Here is a 20,128-nt window from a genome sequence, read left to right on the forward strand (position 1 = left end):
ACTGCTTACCTGCAGGAGTGAAGCCATGGAGGGACATCTTGGCTGAACGTAAGGCAGAATACAAAAATATACACGTGTATACATAGAGAAGCAAGGAGACGGGCACAGATGGTGACAAGAACATACAATGGTAAAATGAAGACATCACTGGCTGATTCTACATAAATACAGCATTGTTTGATGCCTTTCTGAATAGGCTGTGAGACAGGCCCTGATTCTAAGTTGAACATAACGCTGTAGTCCATACTTTAAGAATACATTTGGTTGCATGCCCGCTCCGTTCCTTACTTAGCAGTTTATGGATGAGCTGTAAAGAGAGGCAGAGCACAGCGTGTGTCCTCGCTCAAATGAGGAATAACTGCACTGCCACAGTTTAAGGTGACAGCACAACGTTGTTCCTTTGCAGGCACCACCATTCAGCGCGAACAGGACTGCGGTTGTGGCAAGAGGCTGACTTCTCTCATGCTGAATGCCATAAGCTGTCTATTTGCACTTAAGGGCTCAGGGGCACTGATGGACTGCCCATATTTGTTTCTAAAGTGGCACAATGGTTGATTCAATGCATATGCCTATTTGTGATACATTTGAGCACATTTGAGGAGAATCTCTTTGCCCATGTGCCAGTAAGTACAAAAACATATATCAGCTCACTTTTACCTGCCTCCCTGCGTTGCTTTTGTGTTCCAATGCAGCACTAATGTAGTGCACTCACATTCATTTGTGCCAAACCTGGACACAAGGATTGTCAGGGATATGTCACTGTGGCAAAGTACACCACAGAGCAACGTAGAAAATGGTAGCACAACGTGTCGTCCGCATGTGTTGTCCACCCAAATTACAAACCAAAAGTATAACGCATGCCGAAGAAGTGCTGCTCCACATAAGTGATGCAGCACTCAACTTAGAATGAAGACCTGAGTGAGTCACACAGGAGGTACAATAATGCTCTGGTAAATACAAGTACATAGTGCTGCTTTAGTGCAAAATAATTCAATTATGAAAGACATTATCATAATTGAGTGTGCAGTTGAAAAGACATATAACACATGATCCTTTATACAACACAGTTTCAGGGGATTCACATATTTCTCAGCACAGATTCAAGATCGGAGTTGCGGTATTAACATTCTACTTATGAAATGAGTCACTGAAATGAAAACTAGCCTGCAAAGACTGACATTACTGCGTTTAAAGGAATGGGCATCAAATTAGTGTAAACCACAGGGCCACACACTGAATCTCAAATACACAAAAGGTGATGGAATGATGTTTGCAATAAGTCTAACCACTGGCAATTGGTCGGAGTAGCATTCCAACATTTTTGCCCATCATGCCAACTGAGATTCAACCCAGGCATAAGCAGTCTTGGTCCAGTTCTGTCTTCTTCACAAATACATAAATAAGGAACAAAATCTAAAAAGGCTTGCATCTTTAGAGTGCGTACTGTTAGACCTGACAGCCTTAGGGTGGTCATCATTGTTGGTATTAGGACTCTACAGTACACACTTCACCACTGCTGACCAATGCCAAAGTGCAGGTGCTCTCTCACCTAAACATGGCAACATTGGTTCCTACCCAACTGGCATATTTAATGTACCTATAAGTCCCTAGTAAAGTGAACTACATGTGCCCAGGGCCTGTAAATTAAATGCTACTAGTGGGCCTGCAGCACTGATTGTATCATCCACATAAGTAGTCCCTTACTATGTCCCAGGCCTGCCAGTGCAAGGCCTGTGAGTGCTGTTTCACTGGCACTTCGACTTGCCAAGCCTTAAACTCCCCTTTTTCAACAGATAGGTTACCGTAAGGTAGGCCCTAGGTAACCTGTAGAGCAGGGTGCTATGTAAGTAAAAGGCAGGACATGTACTTATGTGTTTCACATGTCCTGGTAGTGAAAAACTCACACACTTGCTTTCCACTACTGTAAAAAAGTGCTCCTCTCATAGACTAGCATTAGAGATGCCCTCACATACTTTTTAGTGGTAGATTCTGATCTGGAAGGGATATTTCTGTCTTGCTTAGTATGGCCAGAATGGTAATAGAAAATCCTGCTTACTGATGAAGTTGGATTTAATATAACTATTTTAGAAATGCCACTTTTAGAAAGTGGGCATTGCTCTGCACATACTGTCATCTATGCCTTACAGCCTGTCCCCAATCAATGTCTGGTATGTGCTGGTTGACAGCTTTCCTTGTGCATTCCACAAAGACAGCCATAAACACAGGACACTCAGTCACATCTACATTCACATGCATACTGAATTAATCTTCCTGGGCAGGAAAGGTGGAGGGGCTTTCTCTTACACTTCAACGGCCAGTGGCCTGCCCTCACACAAAGGACTGATAACTCCCCACAGGGATCCCTGGAAGACAGGACTGGGCTGGAAAGGGAACTCGTGCACTTCAAATTCACTCTTTGACTTTTCCCGCACTTGAAAGCCACTTTTGGGTATATATACTGGGTCTCTGGCCCCATCAAATCAGAGACTTCTGGATCTACACCTGGACTCTGTCAGAGGGACTGCCTGGCTGCCCAAAGGACTCATCTGGACTGATTTGTTGCCTTGCTTGTTGCCCTGCTGCCTGCTGGCCTCTGACTCTGCTGGAAGTACTCTGCCTTCCCCACAAGTGCTCTCCAAGTTCTTGGATTGAGCTTGCCTCCCGTTCCAAAGTCTCAGGACCACAAATACTTCCCTACAGAGAAGAAAATCCCAGTGCATTGGAAAATTCACGCAATGTCTGCAGAAATCGACACAGCACCTGCCTCGCGGAGTAAAAATCTCCTCATCGCCTACCGGATCGAGGCAGCACCTGCTCCCACTACCAGTGTGTTAAGGATTTTCAACACATCGTCCCTGGGCGTCAAAATATATCTGCATCACAGTGAGGAACCAAGGCTGCATGCCTGGAAATTGATGCATCACCATGCAGACTGGAAAGAAACGACACAGCATCTGTGCTGCGCCAGGAAATCTGACGCAGCACCTTAATTTTGAATCCGTCTCCTCCTCCGTGGCCACCTTGCGTCGTTATTTTTGATGGATCCCAGGCACCTTGGGTTACAAGGATATAACCACTGATTCGTAAGTATTGAGACTCATTAAAACCTTTAAAAAGTGATCTTGACCTGTGCACATTTGATTTTTGTCATTTGGATTTTATTTTATTCAGATAAATATTATCTATTTTTCTAAGTTGGTGTGCAGTAGTCTTTGTGGTGTTTAACTGTGTTATTCTATGAGTTATTGCACAAATACTTTACACATTGCCTTCTAAGTTAAGCCTACCTGCTCTATACCAAGCTACCAGAGGGTGAGCAATGGATAACTTGGATTGTGTTGTGACTAACCCTGACAAGGACTTTGGTCTCTACTTGGACACGTGTATATACCTCTGCCAACTGGATACCCAATTTATAACATTGGTGGTCAGTGGTGAGGATACAACTTGTGATTGTGCAGTGCCATACAATAGCTACGTATACTCTACCCAACCACAGTCAAAGGTCAATTTGATTTGTTTTCTTTTTCTAAAATGTTCCCTACTTTGCATCTTTAAAATCCTATACATCATGTCTCTGGCTGGGTCCACAAGTGAAGCTGGGGAGCATGACCTGGCTAACATGGAGGAGCACACAGTTACCTAGCTGAAGGGCTTTTGTAAGGGGATTGTGGTACCTACCCATGGAGCCTCCAAGGAGGAGTGCCAAAAGGCACTGAGGGCCTGGGCAGAATCCCACACCCAAAACCCTGATGAGTTGGGGGAGCAAGAGAATGGCTCTCCCGAGGACCTGCCAACAGCAGTGGGGGATGACACCTCTAGATTTGTGCCCCCTGTGAGACCAGGGAGCAGTGGCTCAAGTCATGGCCTGACTGTAGAGGAAAGGAGAGAGAATTCAGGATGTAGTTGACAAAATCACAAATGGAGACAGAGGAGAGGAAAGCTGAGAGAGCCCTGGCAAAAAGAAATTACTTCTGGCTCATAAACTGAGTCTAAAGGATCTGGACCTCAAGGCTAGGCAGTCTGAGTCCAGCAGTGATGGCGGCAGCACACTTACAGTAACTGATGGAGACAAGAAGGTTTGTATACCCAATGATTTGGTGTCCATTTATGTGGTAGGAGATGACACTGACAAGTGGTTTTCTGGTTATGAAGTTGCACTGAGGGCACATGGGGTTCCTGAAGAGCACTGGGGGTTGGGTCTGTGGAAACACATGCCTACACTTGGGAGGTTGGGAGGGACACACTTCTGACATTTGAGGTTGGGGACCAGAACAGGTACACTGCCATGAAAACCATTATGATTGCCAAATTTGAACTGACCCCTGAGAAGTATCGCCAAAGATTCAGGGACAGTAACAAGCTCCAGTCAGTGATTATGTTGGGTTGTATAATTTAAATTCTGAGAGAGCACATGCTCAGTATTTTGTTTTGTACAATTGTGCCAGCACCTAGTTGACGGTAATCTGACCGATCCCAGGAAGCTTGCTAAGAAGGCAGACCTCTGGGCTAGCACCAGAGTGTCCAAAAAGGTATCTAGGGGGACACCCACAAAGGTGGTCAGGGTTCCCAAAAGAAGAAAGGGGGGGGGGAACTTAAACATAAGGAGTTCTCTAAAGGTCCTCAAAATAATTCCCAAGAGAGTAGTGGTAATCAGTCCCAGTCTGATGCTAAGAAGGAAGGGTTCTTTCATCACAAAACAGAGGGGTGAGTTCCTCAATGTGAAGAGAGCTCCAAGTATGTTCTCTTCCCTTAACATGATAACATTGGTTCCTACCCTATTGGCATATTTAATTTACCTATAAGTCCCTAGTAAAGTGCACTACATGTGCCCCGGTCCTGTAAATTAAATACTACTTGTGGACTTGCAGCACTGATTGTACCACTGACATAAGTAGCCCCTTAGCTGTGTCTCAGGCTTGCCATTACAAGGTCTGTGTGTGCAGTTTCAATGCCACTTCAACTTGGCATTTAAAACTATTTCCAAGCCTTAAACTCTCCTTTTTCTACATATACATCACCCTTAGGGTAGGCCCTGGGTAACCCATAGGACAGGCTGCTATGTAGGTAAAAGGCAGGACATGTACTTATGTATTTGACATGTCCTGGTAGTGAAAAACTCACAAATTCATTTTCCACTACAGTGAGGCCTGCTCCTCATAGACTAGCATTAGAACTGCCCTCATATACTTTTAAGTGGTAGATTCTGATCTGGAAGGAGTAACCCTGTCATGTTTAGTATGGCCAGAATAGTAATAGAAAATCATGCTTACTGGTGAAGTTGGATTTGATATTACTATTTTAGAAATGACACTTTTAGAAAGTGGGAATTGCTCTGCACTTACCTCCATCTGTGTCTTACAGCCTGACTACAATCCATGTCTGATCTATGCTGGTTGACAGCTCCCCTTGTGCATTCCACCCAGACAGCCATAAACACAGGACACTCAGTCACATCTGCATTCATCTGCATACTGGATGGGTCTACCTGGGCAGGAAGAGTAGAGGGGCTCTCTCTTACACTTCAATGGCCAGTGGCCTGCCTTCACACAAAGGACTGATGACCCCCGACAGGGATACTGGCAGACAGAACTGGGCCTAAAGGGGAACTTGTGCCCTTTAAAACCACTCTTTGAAGTTTCCCCCACCAAAAATGGCACTTTTGGGTGTATATATACTGGGTCTCCAACCCCACCAATTCAGAGACTTCTGGATTTACACCTGGACTCTGTCAGAGGGACTGCCTGGCTGCCCAAAGGACTCATCTGGACTACTTTGCTGAGAAGGACTGCTGCACTGCTTGTTGCCCTGCTGCCTGCTGGCCTCTGACTCTGCTGGAAGGACTCTGCCTTTCTCACAAGTGCTCTCTAAGGGCTTAGATTGAGCTTTCCTACTTCTTTTGAAGTCTCAGGGCCACAAAAACTTCATCCCAGAGAACGAAATTCCTGTGCATTGGAAAATCAGTGCAGCGCATGCAGAAATCGATGCAGCGCCTGCCTTGCGGTAGAAAAATTGCTCCATCGTCTACCGGACTGATGCTGCACCGGCTCCTTCTACCAGCTCATCAAGGAATTTTAATGCATCATCCCTGGGCATCAAAATATCCCTGCATTGCAGTGAGGGACCAAGGCTGCCCTCCTGAAAATCGATGCATCACTTTGCAGTGTGGTAAGAAATGATGCATCGTCTGTTCCACGCCAACAAATCCGACGCACGTGCTATTTTTCAAAGCATCTCCTCCTCTGCTTCCCCAGTGCATCGTCATTTTTTACGCATTCCAGGTATTGTGTGTTATAAGGAGAGAACCAGTGATTTTTAAGTATTGAGACTCATTTAAACCTTTAAAAGGTGATATCTCAACTTGTGCATATTGGATTTGTGTCATTTTTATCCTATTTTATTCAGATACATATAATCTAGGAGTATTCTTTGTAGTGTTTTCACTGTGTTACTGTATAAGTTATTGCACAAATAGTTTACACACTGCCTTTTGAGTTAAGCCTGCCTGCTCAGTGCCAAGCTGCCAGAGGGTGAGCACAGGATAATTTTGATTGTGTTGTGACTTAACCTGAATAGGACTGTGGTCCCTACTTGGACAAGGGTGTATACTTCTTCCAACCAGAGACCCAATTTCCAACATGTACTATTTCCAGAAAGATGACTGATAATACTATTATTGTATATTATGCATACAATGTTTATGCTATGAAGTTTACATATCTAAACATAATGTATTTCATGCCTAATTTATTATTGACTGACCCCAGTCATGCTTACCCTTGCCATGATGTTCTTGCACCATCTGGAGCCTATGCACAGCACACGGAATGGAGTTCATGGAGGATGTCATCTTTACAATACAAAGCAAGACATTCTGGGAGCATCTGACTGCACCTCAGTAGCAACCATATTAAATGCTCCACTCCCTTGCTGCCACAGCCCACCCTCCTTCATATGTAGTACAGTGGGGCGAGGTGATGCTGCCACAGAGATCCTTGCCCACAAAAGAACCAACCTTCACACTGTATTATGCACCATATTACTAGAAACTACTTTAATACTGGCATGGCCTGCACTCCTCTCATATCTCAGAGTGCAGCCTTCTCATTAGAGGGGACATAAAACTCTCAGCAGCCTCTTTCTCACCTCTTTCCAACCAAAGTATTCAGCTCAGGAGGAATTACCTGCACACTGACTCTGTCCTCCTTCTACCAGATGACGTTTGTCTTCACACACCAATGTGACACTAAGAAGCTGCAAAATATGAGTTTCAATGGCACTTCCTGTGAAAATTTTGTTAATGAATGATTGTAGGCCATTCATTGTCAGAACTGGAAAACAGAATTGGCCGGTTCTTCCTCAACCTGAATAGTTGTTGTTTCTATGGGACATCCATATGATCACAGACAAATGGGAGATTCCAAGAGTATTGAGAGCAAACACCTACGCATGGCAGTTTATTAGGCAGGGCTTCACAATAAGCCTGTCTGAGACATGAAGACTGATAATTCAAACTGACCACAAATTACTTTTTCTTTTCCAACTCATATTTACATCTTCTGGGAAGCTGCAAATCTGATGAGTGAGTTACTGAAAACAACCAGCCTAGAGGCAGAAGATCTCCCAATGCAACCTAGTTCCCTCTGCATCTCTACAAAAATTAGATCTCTCTGTTTAATCTACGCAAATTAATAAAAAAGTTTTTTGTTTTTTTTACACCTTCACCAGCTTACTTCACCCTAAGGCCAAACTGAGACATCAGGTTAAATCAGAACCTACTTGGGTGAATGATAAAAACATATGTGCATTCTACCCTTATCACAGGATATACTTACCTAAATCATAAAGCCAAGCTTTACTCAGAGCTCACTCAGACAAGTCCTGTTTTTGCCACACCTCCACCTGCTAAGCCCCTTACATGGAGATGTAAATCACTCAAGATCAGCCACATAAAAACTTAAGTAGCAGTCAAATACATTCTAGAAATCCATGAGCTGGTGGAGCAGAAGAAATGTTCTACTCTAGTGCTGACAGAGAACTGGGTCGAAATTTACTAAGGGCATGCTGCGCGCTTGCATCACGCAAGGTGACTCAAGGCAACGCAAACTCTTAAGTCAGATTTACTAAGCCACGCAAAGCCACCTTGTGTGGTTCTGTGTGGCTTAGTAAATCTAGGGTAACGCAAGGGGATGCTGTGCATTACTCTGCATTGGGAAGGATTTCCTTGGATGGAGCGTGGCACATGTCCAGGATTACCAAGAATAGTAAACATGGGAATGTGTCAAAATGCTACGCCATCCAAAGATAGGCATAAGAGAAGAAGTATGTTTATTTCTACTTGTTTTTGTACAAGAAGAGAAAATTATCCTGCATTTAATACAGGCACCCTTGAACCATGGCATAAGTGTGCCTGCGTTGGCACTAGCTAGCACTCACTGCATCAGTGCACAAAGAGCTCCGGACTGCGCCATATCTTAGTACATATGGCGCAGTCCTACTCTCTCCATTTGTCTCCATTTGCACGGCCAAAGAAGCTCGCTGTCTGGCTGGATAGGTAACAGTGCAAGTGCTACTGACAAATTTTCCATCTGCCGCCATGTACCAGGTTAGCTCAAATTTGATTAGAAATCAATCTCCCGAGATAACAACTTATGCTTATGGTCAGATTTCTCATATGGCGAGAAATAGCATTTGAAGTTTCTGCTTGGAATACTCACCTCAAGCAGGCATAATGCAATCTGGGCAATGCGGACCTCTGGGAAGCCTCTCTACCACCCCCTCCCAAATCGCTAAGGAGGGCACTCATCAAGCAGGCAAAAAATTATCTCTGCCTGGCTGATGTAGGGGAGCTGGCAAAATGCTCACATGGTAGCACAGCGCACAAACTTTATGACCTCTTGCCACTGCCTGCATACTTAACTTCGCCTCTCTCAAAGCTGCAGAAACACCAGCTGAGATGACTACGATTTGGCCTGATTCTGTTAAAAAGCTATAGATATGGTAGGCTGAAGGGGCCGTCCGAGCCCTCATGTCACTTATGTAATGATACAGCAGAACCTCTCATCTACATTGGGTGTATCTGTGAAAAACTCTCCCCGTATAGGAAAATTTTGGTCGAGGCCGATGTTTAGTAATCCCAGCTTTCGGGCCCGTTACGAGGCGCTGGAAGCAGGCCTAAAGGGAGACTCCAGGCAACTGACTCCAGATTTTTGAAATTGCTGATGACTGTAATAGACGTCCTATGCCTGTGTGATAATCTCATGAATGATCCAGTTAGGCTCTAACTTACTGTGGTACTGCTTTCAACACCTCGATCTTCAGCATCTGGGTGGCTCCCCTCTGTCAATGAACTTGTGGACTGGGCCTCAACGTCATTATTTCAAACTATATATTTAATAGCTTTGCAATGTTTCCTTTGTCAGGTTTTAAAATGTAATTGAAGTGCATGCATTTTAACGCAACTGTGTTTTATATTCAATTTTAATCTGTTTTAATGTTTGATAATGTTTGATTATTTTTATTAATTGCACTACAAAATATCTACCTATGTCTATTTGGCACAGCACAGCAAATTGTCTTGGTGCGTTGCGTTCTGCAAATTGTTAATACATGTGGGCCCTGTTGTCTTCTGCCACATCCACCTTTCTTGGCGGTGTACTGCCATAAAACTATGTTTAAATTATTGAATTATTTAAGCAAACATGCCTATTTACAAAATAGAAACACTATTTCTTATAAACAACATTAATAAAATGCATCAGGACATATTACTCAACCAAGCATATAAATAAATGAGTAAGTCTATAAAATTGTAAAAAGTAACAGACCATGTTATAGATACATTGGCCATGCTCCGAACTTCTGACAAATTAAGAGAGAGGAGTTTTGAGAGTACATGATGACTTTGCCATGTATGACAAGAATCCTTTCCTTCTAAAGTTCTTCTTTGCCATTTATTTGGATATCTCTCCGACCAATGATTAAAGGGTAGTGCAAATTTTTAGCATATCTCGAAATATTGAGTACTCAGATTAAGGTACCTTTCTTCCCCACCAGAGCTCGAACATGTGTCCAAGCTTTAGTCTGCAGCACCCGTGTATAAACCATGACTAAATTAATTAGAAAAAGCAATGAGACAGTGATATGCGCTCCTAAGAGACCTCCACTTTTCTCCTTGCTGTTCAACACTTAAATGAGACCACTGGCCCACTGGTTATCTCTAAGCATTGTTCCAAAAAATAATAAGAAGAATGCAGGGTCGAAATCAGTCTGTGATATAAGGAGAGCCCTCATACACCCAATAGGATGCCAAGCTTCATCACAGGGCAATCTCCTCATCAGACTGGTGCTGCAATGTCTGGCGGACCACCCCTAAAATAGGGATGGTACTGTACCGAAGATTGTTTGCCAAATGTAATATATATATATATATATATATATATATACACATATAGGAGAGACTGAAAGAGTTAAAATTAGCTCTGAGCCTTAAACATCACTTTAATGAGTCAGGGAAAGGTTCAGGCAAAGATTAAAAAAACAAAGGGAGTGAATACAGGCATGATGTCCCACTACACTCTACACGGAGGAAAAAGGTAGTGTACCTAATCCTATAGTAATATGGTCAACATGTTTCACGTCTTGATGGTCAACAAATGATCCCATAACGCTTCATCAGGACCATAACCACTATTTCTCCTATTCAAAAATGCAAAATGCAACAAGTGCAAGATAGTCACTTACTGAGTGAAGACAAATCGTGAACGTCAGTTGATCAATCAGTCGCCCATCCCAGAGTCGAGAATAAGCATCTTAGGAACGCGCAAGCCTCAACCAAAGGAGAATTATTTGTTCTTTCCTCGGTTATGCGGGTAACCTGCCCTCAGCCGCGCGCCTGTAGACAGTCCTCCCAGTCCCTCTTCTTTTTTGATATCTCTAAGCATCACCTACAGTTCCAGATGTACAGGATATTCACCTCCACACTGCTCTGCACAGCCATAAAAGTCACTACAGAAAACCGCCTGGTTGCCTGAAACACACATTATTCTAGCTGAGGGAGCGGTACTTTTATGTGAACTGGTCAAATACTGAACATTTCACAAATAGAGACACTCCAAGTAGTCTTTTACTATTCATTCGGTCCGAGGAATTGGAAGATATTTCAAACTCATTTCAATTATTTTAAAAATCATGGAGTATGTTGTGCACACCAAATTACAGCAGTGGTAAAACACCAATTACCTATGTTACAGAAAAGAATGTTTCCACTGCGTAAGCTCTCACATCACCTTGAACTGCCAAGGGCCTTGGTGATGTTGTGACTTGCCTACTATAGCTGTGTAGACCCAAGAAAGAGATCCTGAATCTCAGAGAGCCCAAATCTAAGTAGCCTTACTCTGAACCTGAAAAAATCAATTCATACTACCACGGTCCTCATAGACCTCTACTGGCTTCTCGTGGTACAGAGATAACATTTCAAAATACTCTGACTTGTCTTCAAAGCGCATGTAAACAATGGCCGAAAATAATTTCAAGCATTGTTTGAATATCATACAACCAATCAAAATGTGATGACCTCTGGAGGCAGACTAGTTTGGATTATGGGTGCACAGATGTGGAACTAACTCAGCTCAGTTCCCATACATCACCTAAATTTGTAAACCTTCAAAAGAAACCTGAGGACAAACCACTTTAAAGAGGCCTTCCTGCCGTTCCTCGAAACAATCCAGACAACTCCTTTCAATCTTCTCAAAAAGGTGAAGATGAAACCTTCTGGATGCTGGATCTAAACATCCACATGTGGCTCCTTCTGAACTCATGATAATGAAGATTACTGGTGTCCTTGCTGCAAAGGTGAAACCAAAGGCAGTACAGGGGAGTGGAAATTATAACAATCAAAGAAAAAACTCAGGAGATGCTAAAAGTCCTGAGGGAAGGAACTATGGAGATCGGCATCCACTAATTCCACCACAAACAGGCCAGGTGGACTAGAGAAAGTATGGCTTGACGGGAGACCATTTCTGATGCATGATGTAGCATGATGTGGTGTTCTGCCTTCAAAACCAGAATGGTCTGTAGTTCTCCCAAAGAATTCTGGATATGGATTTGACTCAAGTAGAACCTTCTTTGCCAAGCAGGTTCTGAGAATAATGACCTTTCCTCTAACAATTTCATTGGCTCATGGAAGGGGCTGCTTACATGACCATGCCTTGTGTCAGGAAATAGGAGCATGAAAGGGGTATATTCTCATGGACAAAATGTAAACAGTTAGCCATTTTTCATGATGGGCGACACCCAGAAATCCAAAACTGAAGCTTATCATTTGGTCAAAAACGCAACCAGGAAGCCTCCTTCAAGCAGTTGGTGGAGATTGGGGATTGGTAGCATAATCATACCTTCGAGACAGGAAGGGTAGCAACATGGGAAAATCATAAATATTCTGAGACACCAGTCCCCAATCATGAAAACATGCTTGGATCCAGGAGAAGCACACAATGGCCAGCTATCTTCTGTAGAAAAGGACCTCCAGAGGGTGATTATGACTGAAGAATTAATACAACCTCCAACAGAGGACCAAACATCTGCAGTTTGAAAATGGCAAATTCTTTAGCAGAGACATATAGGCTAGACCTGTCTTTCTAGACCCAGCCAAGGCATCAAGATTGTCAAAGGTGACGGGGAGCAAGAAACAAACCCTTAGATCCATCACCTCCCTTAACTCATACCTGTCATCTTCCCTTTGTATGGATTTTGCCATTCTCTTACAGTCTTTTAGAGTTGACTGTACAGAATACATGGAGAAGGTGTTGCCCTGGATTGGAAAATGAATGGCCAAAACGGAATGTTTGAAACTCCAACTTTTTATATGTTTTGTCAAATGAGCAGGCATACTTGCAAATCCACAGTGTCCTGCGTTGTCAACCTGGTGATTAGCAAGCCTAACCTAATCATCAACATAAACTCTGCATCAGATATTTTAAGCGCACAGTGGTGAGAAAGAGTGTAAGTAAATATCGTGTTGTCTGTTTTTTTTACACTTTTTGGTCTTGATGTATGTACTCCAATGGGTTAACACAATTATAATGATGGAAATATTCAAGTTCATCAGACTTTTACTCTTTGGGGAATCAGTTGTATAGGTAGGCACAAATTAAGGTCTGAGACGTAGCCACACAAATATATCTTCCAACTAACACATAAAAAAGGTAACATGTTTAAAAACAATTGTGCACAGGCTCCTTGGTCTCTGTTTTAATGACCCTACCCCTATTTTTCTAACATTTACTAGGAAAATACTGTAAACTTAAAATTTACAATGGGAAGATAAATAAGTATTACAATATCAATGGAAACTGTGATATGCTCTACAAGTTGCCAGACTACCTACCAGAAGTTTAAATAGTATTAGCAAACAGCTATTGCCCTTTCTCTGGCAGAGTCCTCTGTGGCTCTCAGTCATTTCATTTCAAACGGAATCTCTCTTTCAGCTCCCATGGCAAAATGCCTGCTCTCAAGGGGTTTCACTGCAATACACTCCAGGAAAGGTGTTCTCCAAGGCATATCTCTCTTTCAGTGTAAGCTACAATACGTTTGTGGAAAAGGAGCTTCTCAGTCACATAAGAGCCCTTAATAGCATGGGATTGGGAGCATCTGGGTCCTGGTGGGGAAGGAGGTTTTTCTTTTATCCTTGGGAGGTTAGAACTGGCTGGCTCTGGCAGAGACTGAAATGTAACTTGTGGCTGACCCACAAGAACAAGGGGGCATATTTATACTTGTTTTGTGCCAAATTTGCAGCATTTTTCTAGGCAAATTCGGTGCAAAACTAACTCCATATTTATGCTTTGGCTCTAGACCAGTCATTTTTTGGATGTGGAAACCTACCTTGCCTTAATGAGATGCAAGGTAGGCGTTATCGTGCAAAAAAAGACTCTATGGCCTTAGCACCATATTTATCCCCCGTGCTAAAATCAGGCACAGGGGGAAGGAGGGGTCAAAAAATATTTAACACCTGGGTCAGGACAGGCATTAGGGGACCATTCCAATGAATAAGCCCACAGGTGCCCTACCCAGGCCCCAGGGACACCCCCACCCACACCAGAGGGACAGCGGAGGATGGGGGACCCAATCCCAGGTAAGTATAGGTAAGTATTTTATTTTTCTTTAAAGTGCCATTGGGGGCCCTGAAACGGGCCCCACTACATGGCACTGGGTGCAATGGCCATGCCCAGGGAACCCTGGTTCCTTGTGGTGGCCACTGGGGTGGTGGGCATGACTCCCGTCTTTTCTGTATGACGTGGTATGGATGGTTTTGCTTCAGAAAATGACTCTAGGCAGGTTAGAGTATTTTTTTACTCTAACCTGCCTAATGTCATTATTTGGTGCAAAATCCCCTTCTTCCATGCTGCCAGCCCCACCCAACTAAAGTCATTTTTTTTTTTTACGCTAGCCTACTCTTTACACCAGCTTGCACCATTACATAAATATTGTTAGAAATGGGGTCTTTGGTTGACAGTCAGGTTACCCCCTGTTCAAGCAAGGACCCTCACTCTAGTCAGGTTAAAAGAGAATCACCCTCAGCTAACCCCTGCTTACCCCCTTGGTAGCTTGGCAGAGCAGTAGGCTTAACTTCAGAGCGCTAGGTGTAAAGTATTTGTACCAACACACACAGTAACTTAATGAAAACACTACAAAATGACACAACACCGGTTTAGAAACATAGGGAATATTTATCTAAACAAAACAAGACCAAAACGACAAAAATCCGACATACACAAGTCAAGTTATGAATTTTTGAAGATTAAACTCAAAAATAGCGCTTAGAAACAAAAATGCTTCGATGAGATGTTAACACGGCGTCGTGACGGAGTCGTTCCCAACAAGCTGACACCAGCGGCGCCGGACACGGAGTCGTGTAGACCCCCAAGTACAGTACCTTTGGTGAAGAGTGAAAACAAGCCGATGCGCGAAGACGGGGATCGCGGCGTCTGTACGAGACATTGAATCCACGCACTTCGAGCGGCGTCGGTCATGACGTGGGGTGGCGACTTCCACGAAGTCGCGGACTTCAGTGGGGCTGCTGCGGCGTCGCGTTCCAGCGAAGCTCACGGCGTCGGGTGCAGACGGCGTTACCGGATTCAGCAGTGGCGTCGGTCCGGAGTCGTCCGAAGTTGATTTCCTTGGATTTCCACCAGCTTTCCTTTCAAGGGCCCAGGAACTGGATAGGGCACCACTTGTCAGAGCAGGAGTCTCTCCAAAGACTCCAGGTGCTGGCAGAGAGAGGTCTTTGCTGTCCCTGAGACTTCAAACAACAGGAGGCAAGCTTTAACTCAAGCCCTTGGAGATTTCTTCACAAGATGGAAGGCACACAAAGTCCAGTCTTTGCCCTTTTAATCTGGCAGAAGCAGCACTGCAGGAAAGTTCCACAAAGCACTGTCACAGGCAGGGCAGCACTTCTTCCTCAGCTATCAGATCTTCTCCAGGCAGAGGTTCCTCTTGGTTCCAGAAGTGTTTCCTAAAGTCTGTAGATTTGGGTGCCCTTCTCATACCCATTTTAGTCTTTGAAGTCACCTTTCTTCAAAGGGGACTCACACCTACTCGTGAAATCCTGCCTTGCCCAGGCAAGGCCTCAGACATACACCAGGGGGTTGGAGTCTTCATTGTCAGAGGCAGGCACAGTCCTTTCAGATGAGAGTGACCACTCCGCCCCTCCCTCCTAGCAGAGATGGCTAATAAGGAAATGCAGGTTACACCCCAGCTCCCTTTGTGTCACTGTCTGATGTGAGGTGAAAAACAACCCAACGGTCAAACTGACCCAGACAGGGAATCCACAAACACGGCAGAGTCACAGAATGGCTTAAGCAAGAAAATGCTCACTTTCTAAAAGTGGCATTTTCAAACGCACAATCTTAAAATCAACTTTACTAAAAGATGTATTTTTAAATTGTGAGTTCAGGGACCCCAAACTCCACAAGTCCATCTACTCTCTAGGGGAATCTACACTTTAATCATATTTAAAGGTAGCCCCCGTATTATCCTATGAGAGAGACAGGCCTTGCAACAGTGAAAAACGAAGTTGGCAGTATTTCACTGTCAGGACATATAAACAACATTACTATATGTCCTACCTTATCCATACACTGCACCCTTCTCTTGGGGCTACCTAGGACCTACCTTAGGGGTGCCTTACATGTAGGGAAAGGGAAGGTTTAGGCCTGGCAAGTGCGTACACCTGCCAAGTCGAATTTACAGTGTAAAAATATACACATAGGCACTGCAGTGACCGGTCTGAGACATGATTACAGGGTTACTTGTGTGGGTGGCACAACCAGTGCTGCAGGCCCACTAGTAACATTTGATTTACAGGTCCTGGGCACCTCTAGTGCACTTTACTAGGGACTTAACAGTAAAACAAATATGACAATCATGGAGAACCAATTACGTACACATTTTAAACAGGAGCACTTGCACTTTAGCACTGGTTAGCAGCAGTAAAGTGCCCAGAGTAACAAAAACAGTAAAATCAGAGTCCAGCACACATCAACAACCTGGGGAACAGAGGCAAAAAGTTAAGGGAGACCACGCCAAGGATGAAAAGTCTAACAAATATGATGCCCGACTGGTGCACAGAAATGGTGCAAGCCAGGGCTTTACTTTTTGGTGCAAAACTGCGTTAGTGCAATTTTGCACCAACAAGTATAAATCAGGGCCTAAGTGTCCAGGTCATGGTCAGCTGAGCATGATTTAAAAATCTTTCTCAAAGCTGTAGATTGCAGAAACTCCTGGAGATGGGAAATCACTACCACCTCCAAGAAGTCACTACCATCTCCAAAAGAGCTGAAAGTACAGTGGCAAGTTGCAGTCAATGTGAAACTTTACCGTGTGAATGGAGAGTGGGAAGGCAATGTGGGCTAGGGAGTTGGAGCTGCTATACAGGAAACCAGGAGGTAGTTAGCTGAACATTTTGCTGTTGACCTTCTTATAACTTGAACCAATGACCAATTTTCTAACAAAATGATCATAAAAGTGTTTAGGGCAAACTCTTGCACCAATAGGATGCATATATCTATATGTGAGTCCTGGCTCGAACTCCCTCTTCTTTTGAGCTCAAACTGCCTCTCACAGTTAAGGCTTGTGAAGGGCAAGATAGGTGTGGGTTTTTTGTGTGTTTTCACTGAGAGAGGAGGGGCCCTTGCAGTTTTTTCGGGATTGGCCTTTGGAGTAGGGCCGAGTCTGATTTGCATGTGATTTGTCTCTGTCTCCAATTGCACAGGCAAGCAAAAACGTAGACAGTCATGTGGTCCAGAATGCTTCGAAGTGGCTGAGATTAATTCAAACATTCAGCCCATCACGTACTGTGGTAAATGAGTCGACACAAGGAGGAGGGGTATGCCTAGATGTCAGTGGCATGCTACCTGAACCACAGGACTCACTTCGCACCTCAATGTTGAGGCCCAGCATGGACGAAACCTGTTTGAAGTTTCTTATATTCCCTTTCAGAAAGAAATGGACTAGCAGCTTGCCCTAGACCATTGCTCAGAGGAGGGGCCAAGTCTGATTTACATATGGTAGCCCTGGCAATCTATGACAATGATGAGCTACAAAAGGATGGACTGGAATGCAGCCCAAAGTCACTGTTGTGGATGTGATTAGTTCATACGTTTCTCACATTACGTTTTGTGCCATCTAAGTTGTTGGGAGTTGACACTTTCCTAAAGTGGTTGCCACATTTGAGGGAAGTAAAGTGTAGGAGCTGGGAAAAGCACAATGTCCTAGCACTATCTGCAATAATATGTTCCTCCACTATAATGAAGGTGTCTGCAATATTTACCTTTCTCGATGAGTGACTACTACAGGTATTGCCTATGACTGAATATAATAATGAATCAAGAGTAAACTTATGACATTAAAACACATTTCAAACCTGTTTTGAGTAAGATAGATAATCATAATTATCAATTCATCAAATCCATGGTGTATCAACAAACATACAAGTAAATCTCAGGCCTCTGTGTCATCTTACACTTATTGAACATTATAATGTCCCGAAACTGCAGACAGTCTTCTGCCGAGCACCGGCACTGCTCCCACTGCAAAGCTAGGTCTGGTAGCCCTGCAAGTGAATGAGATGGGGCATGGACCCTTAGTGTGAGCAGAAGGGTTGAGGTGTGAATTGGTTGGTTGTCAGTCATCTGTTTGCAGCACAAAACTTTGAAAACAGTGAAGGACAGCTGTCTCTTCCTCTGAAACCAGCTGGAATATCAAGAAGGAACTACAGTGCGGATGACCTGATAGTGTGCGCTTGCCTGAGAGTGTGAGCCATCAGATGGGGCAAGTATCCCCCAAAGAGACAAGTGGGGACTCTGGTCAGCTGTTACTGAGGGCACAAAGTCAATGTTCATGTGGCAACTTGGCGAGCCCTGGAGTAGCGGGAGATGCCAAAATGGGGGACAGTAAAGCATGTAGGGCATACAGGAACTGCTGCAATGGAAGGCACCAGCCTACACAGGATGGCTGTATAGATTCTGAAATCAACTGAGCAACTGAGACTGATGAAATATAAAGTATTACCCATTCGAAGTTTGCACCGCCATGATGCCTAAAGAAGTCAAAATTGTTCTCCACAGACAAAAGAGACCTTTTGCCAACCACAAATAGCTCCACTCCAGGAAGACAGAATGGACAGTGATATGGAGAGTCCTCAGACATTTGGCCTGAACTCCCAGACAGCCAATGATCCAGGACCTGATAAGGAACCTGAAGGCCACTGTAGGAAACATTGATCGAAAAGTCACAGCAATCAAAGGAAGTACTAAAGATCTCAAAGGGAGAGTATGCTGTCATGAAGTGCAACATGAGGGAATTGAACAACACATGGTGAAAGTGGAAACAGTCAATAGAAAAGTGGGGGGCTTATAGAGTCTAAAGAGCTTCTAGAAGTGCGCTATCCATGCTAGGATCGCCCTGGAAAGCAAGTAGAAGTATTGGACAAAGCATTGTCGACCTCACACCAGAGAATACTTGGATTCCCTAAACAGGACGATGGGTAAAACATCAGAAATGTCATCAAACAATTTCTGAAAATGGCAATGAGGAGTGAATGCAACACAACTTCTCTGGGAGCCCTCATTACATGACCTCGCGTTCACTCTGAGCTCACCGCCATTCTGCTTCCCGGTTATGGTGACAGGCTTATCAGGGCCTCCTCTATCTGCAGTATCATACAAGCTCCCCACCTACGCACCTACAGCTGCTTGGCGCAGCCATACTAATTACAGCTTTATGACTATACTAAGCCCACTCAATCAATCATTGAGCAACTTCTCTACCAAGTACTACCATCACCCATATTGGCTAACTGCCCCAGCCTTGATGAAGTCACCTGTGTGACGAAACACGTGTTGGCTGTATCTCCATGATGACTCAATGATTTCTAACACTTACAAATAAAGATACCATCTGCAAACAGGATTTGAGACTCGCTTCAACTTCATACTTCTCCCAACTCATTACGACACCAGGATTACCTATTCTCGTTTTACTGTTGGACATTACTCTCTGTGTGCTGTGGCCATCTTGTCCCACTTTGTTCTAGGGTACTTCTAGCACCCGTTTGGTGCCTACCGGGTAGTAAGGCACCGGGCCGCTTTGCACCAAACTTCGCTTATACTTCTGTATTCTGTAAAACTTTTTGTTTACTACCTAGAGGTGCGGCGCCTCTCACCCTTACTACCCTCTTTTCTCTTTCATGTTATGTTCTCTGGAAGTCCACCTGCTGACATATCAAACAAAAGGACATGAGAACAAACCATCAGACAGTGGAACAATCCCGGCGACAGACGGAGGAGGTCACACATTTGGTCTCTATGAACAGAATACAATACAAGAGTTTGCTGTTCCAAATCATTAAGAGAGAGCTGGTGGCATTTGGATGCTGTTCCTTGATGTGGTATCCAGCAATATTAAGTTTGTAGAGTGATGGGAAACAGTACACTTGCGCAGTCTCCAAGGTGACGAGAGACGTTTTTGCAGTCAAAAAGACAAATACAGAGCAGAGACAGAGCAGAATGGATGAGATCTGACAGAGAACTATGGATAGTGGATGGAGAACTCAGCTGACACTCCAGGGAAT

The 20,128-nt window shown here is 44.0% G+C and overlaps 1 protein-coding gene across 1 annotated transcript in view; it reads right to left on the minus strand.

The window, feature by feature from the left end:
- The window catches only part of IMPG2 (interphotoreceptor matrix proteoglycan 2), a 658,631-nt gene that overhangs the window by 325,581 nt on the left and 312,922 nt on the right, over nt 1-20,128 (minus strand). The window lies entirely within an intron of this gene.

The sequence above is a fragment of the Pleurodeles waltl genome, chromosome 8, assembly GCF_031143425.1.
Source record: "Pleurodeles waltl isolate 20211129_DDA chromosome 8, aPleWal1.hap1.20221129, whole genome shotgun sequence".
Classification (NCBI taxonomy): Eukaryota; Metazoa; Chordata; class Amphibia; order Caudata; family Salamandridae; genus Pleurodeles; species Pleurodeles waltl.